This window comes from Penaeus chinensis, chromosome 22, assembly GCF_019202785.1.
Source record: "Penaeus chinensis breed Huanghai No. 1 chromosome 22, ASM1920278v2, whole genome shotgun sequence".
In the NCBI taxonomy this organism is placed as follows: Eukaryota; Metazoa; Arthropoda; class Malacostraca; order Decapoda; family Penaeidae; genus Penaeus; species Penaeus chinensis.
The window spans coordinates 7,188,448-7,193,447 of NC_061840.1; the positions used below are offsets into that span (position 1 = coordinate 7,188,448).

Genomic DNA, 5,000 nt, shown 5'->3' on the forward strand with positions numbered 1-5,000 from the left:
TGTGACTCCTAGGTTTATTTAAGAAATAATGTCAGCGGAGGGCTGTGACTGATATGAAAGGAAATAGGTGTATGGGAATGATAAAGGAGGGAAGAAGGAGAGGCAGAGGAAGGAATCGTTGTAAGTCGGGAGGATATTGATGAAATTTACGACATTCTGATAGGAAGAAAGAAAAAAACAACACGTATTTAGAAACAAAGACAACCATAAAAACGCAATCAAACACACAAAAATACTTCCTTAATTCAAGAAATAACAAGAAACTTAAAAGTAAACATATTATAACGAAATAAACCACATCATTCTTAAGGCTGATCTGTGTTTCATCTGCAGGAGCAGAAAGCTGTTCAGGTGACCGGCCCGGAATCGATTATGGCCCCGCGGTCTCCAGGCAAAGGAAGGAGAGGAGGGGGGGGCGGTAGAGGTGTGAGAGGGGGGAGGGGGAAGGAGAGAGGATAAAGAAAGGGGATAGGACAGAAGGAGAAAGATGGGTAGAAAGGAGGGGAAGGGAGGAGAATAAAAGAACGGGAAAGATGAAATGAGGGAGGAACGAAGACGAAGAATTATGGAAGGAGAAAACAAAGAAATAGCGAATGAAGATGATAAACATGCGGAATAGGAATGCAAAAAAAAAAACGATATTAATAAAATGAATGATAACAGTGATGAAGATGATAACAGTAAAATGATAATCGTTAATGGCAATAAGCAAATATTTATACAAATTGCAAAGACATTAGCAGCAATAACACCACGTATCACCTCTGCCTCACGGAGAGTTACCTCTTTGCCCAATAAGGGATTGATAATGCTTATTAGACGAAAAACTACTGCATTATTGAATTGGAAGTGGGTGGCTGGGTAGGACACTGCCGCTGTTATACTCGTTATTTTTCTTTTTATTATGAATATGATTATTGGGATTATCATTGTCATAGCTGTTGTTGTTGTTATTATCATTAATATTATCATTTGTTCTGTTATCATTATCATTATAGATATTATCGTTATTATTATTTTATTATTATTATTATTATTGTTATTATTATTGTTATTACTATGATAATTAGTATAATTCTTATTATCCTTATCATTATTGTTATTATCATTGTTATTATTACTACTACTACTATCATCATTATAATAATAATTGTTATTACTGTCATTATCATTATTGTCATAATTATTATAATTATTCTTATTACTATTTTTTACCATTACTATAATTATTGTTATTAATATTATAGTTATTATTATTATTATTATTATTGTTATTATTATTATTATTATTATTGTTATCATTATTATTATTATTATTATTATTATTATTATTATTATTATTATTATTATTATCATTATTATTATTATCATTATTATTATTATTATTATTATTATTATTATTATTATTATTATTATTATTATTATTATTATTATTATCATCATCATCATCATCATCATCATCATCATCATCATCATTATCATCAATATTACTATCATTAGTGGTATCACTATGATGATATTATTAATAATATTATTGTCATTACCATCACTATTGCTGGTAATATTACTACGGGTTTTACTATCATTATATTTTTTATACTATTTTTGACATTATCATCATTATTATCATTTGTTTCCTCAGACTCATTATCGTTGTCAATATCACTATTATTAATGTTATTATCATTCTTGCTATTGTTATTATCATTATTATTATTATTATTATTATTAGTATTATTATCATCATTATTATTGTTATTATTATGATAATTACTAATATTATCAATTCAATATTATTATCATTATCATAATCATCATTATCATTTTTATCATCGTTATTATTTGCATTATTATCATAACCATTATTATCATCATTATTATTGCTATTATTATTATTATTATTATTATTATTATTATTATTATTATTATTATCATTATTGTTATTATCATTACTAATATTGATATTATCATCATTACTATGTCACTACTACTATTATAATTATTAATATTATCATTATCATCATAATCATAATAGTTATCATTAACATTATCATTAGCATTAGAATTATCGTCATTACTATCATTATCATTATTGTAATTATAACTAGCATTACTATGATAATTTGTACTACTACTACTACTACTGTTATTGCCACTTTAAATACCATTATTAATGAGCATATCCTCACTATCATCATTATTACGATTTCTGGGTATGTATATATGAAGGTAGATGAGGACCAATTAACAAAGATTTTATAGACAGTTAATTGGATCATTTCATTAGGGAAAGAAAGGTTAAAACATGAGGCAGTGCGTTTTATTGTTATCATTATTAGCAGTATTATTACCACCATGTTTATTTAATCTTCATGATTATCATTATTATCATCATTCGTATCATTATTATTATTATTATTATTATTATTATTATTATTATTATTATTATTATCATTATTATTATAATTATTATTATTATTATTATTACCATCATCATTATGATGATGACTATAATTATTATTATTATTATTATCATTATCATTATCTTTTATTTTCACTTTTATTGCCATTATCATCATCACTTATTATCATCATTTTCATTATTACCATTATGATGGTGATGATGATATTACTGTATTTATTATTATCTATATTATTATTACTATTATTAATATCATTATTATCATTACTATTATTATCATTATTATTATCATTAATATAATTATAATTGTTATTGTTATTATCATCACCATTATCTTTATTATTGTTATTATAATTATCAATATTGTTATTATCATAATAATTATAATGGTAATTATTATTATCATTATTATTATTATTATTATTATTATTATTATCATTATTATTGTTATTATTATTACTAGTATTATGATTATTATTATTATTGTCATCATCATCATTATCATTATCACTATTATTATTATTATATTGTCATTACTACTAACATTATTATTCATTGCTATTATCATTATTACTATTATTATTTTTACTATTATTATTATCATCATTATTATTATTATTACTATTAATATTATCATCATCAATATTATTATCATTGTTACTCTTATTATTGTCATTATTATTATTACTAATATTATCATTATTATTATTACTATTATTATCATTATTATTACTTTTGTTACTATTCTTATTATTCTCATGATTCTTCTTATTATCATTGTTACTGATATTATTATTATGATTCTTATTACTATTATTACTATTATTATCATTATCACTGTTAATACTATTATTATTATTATTATTATTATTGTAATGATTTCCATGATGATGATTATTATTGTTATTATTATTTTCATTTTCATTATTATTAAAAGTGATACTATCATTCTTAAAGATATTGTTATAATTATCCTCATGATTATTATCATTATCATTATTATTGTTATCATTATTATTATTATAATTGGTATTATTATTAGCAGTAGCAGCAATAGTAGTACTAATATTCAAATCATTATTATTATTATTATCAATATTATTATTGTTATTATCCTTATCACTATCATTATCATCATTATCATCATCATCATCATCATAAACATCATTATTATCATTATTAATATCATCATTATCTTTACCAACACTATTTTCATCGTGATAATCAATTTCCATAACCGATTTATTTTCCCTTATTCTCAAAGTAAGGAAGATGCCAGAGGAAGTTAGAAACATTTAAGCCCGAACAATGTCTTTTTTAAGGAAGTGAAAAGAGGGAAAATATAATCAAGAGAAAACAATAAAGAGAGAATAACGTGATTTCAAGATATTCGCGCACAACGAAATACTCGGGGCAAGACAAGGACGCGGCCGGACACGGAAGGCTTACAAGCAAGTGTCTGCCGAGGGGGAGAGCGTCCTTAGAGGCAGGTGCGGTAGGGATCGACCAGACACCTGACCCCGTACCATGCTATCATGCGACACAGCCACGTCCGGCCATAACGCAGGGAGGGAGAGAATACAGAAGGTCGAGAGCTCTCTCTCTCTCTCTCTGTCTCTCTCTCTCTCTCTCTCTCTCTCTCTCTCTCTCTGTGTGTGTGTGTGTCTCTGTCTTTCTGTCTCTCTCTCCCTCTCTCTCTCTCTCTCTCTCTCTCTCTCTCTCTCTCTCTCTGTGTGTGTCTCTGTCTCTGTCTCTCTCTCTCTCTCTCTCTCTCTCTCTCTCTCTCTCTCTCTCTCTCTCTCTCTCTCTGTCTCTCTCTCTCTCTCTCTCTCTCTCTCTCTCTCTCTCTCTCTATCTCTCTCTCTCTATGTCTCTCTCTCTCTCTCTCTCTCTCTCTCTCTCTCTCTCTCTCTCTCTCTCTCTCTCTCTCTCTCTCCCTCCCTCTCTTTCTATTTATATATACGTGTATATAGGTATGTATATATAAACGTATATATGCGCGTATATATACATATATGCATTTATAGACACACACACACACACACACACACACACACACACACACACACACACACATATATATATATATATATATATATATATATATATATATATATATATATATGCATTCACATGGCCGAACAGGCCAAGGCGCTACGTTCAGGTCGCAATTTGGTCTTCTGGGCGATGGTCCAGTGGTTAGAGCACTAGACTCCGACCCTCGTGGTCCCGAGTTCAATTCCCCGTCGCGGCGGTTGTAAAAGTGCCTGCGCTCTGACTGCCTATTCGAGCCCGAGAAAACGACATATCGCCTTGAGAAGTCAGACGTAGGTGTCGTAGAGGAAGTCACCGCCGTGGCACAACTGTTAGCGCACCGAACATCAGTTGATTAGGAAGGGCATCAAATCAGGCAAGGGTAACACTGCTGTTCGTCTTCTATATAACCTCTCAATAGTGAACTGAGAAAGGCCTCTGTCCTGCAGTGGAATGAATGGCTGTTAAAAAAAATGCATTCACACACACACACACACACACACACACACACACACACACACACACACACACACACACACACACA

At 28.8% G+C, this 5,000-nt stretch overlaps 1 protein-coding gene across 1 annotated transcript in view; it reads right to left on the reverse strand.

Annotated features, from left to right (window-relative positions):
* Positions 1 to 5,000, reverse strand: part of LOC125037075 — a 44,169-nt gene that overhangs the window by 6,535 nt on the left and 32,634 nt on the right. The gene's annotated exons all lie outside the window — the stretch shown is intronic.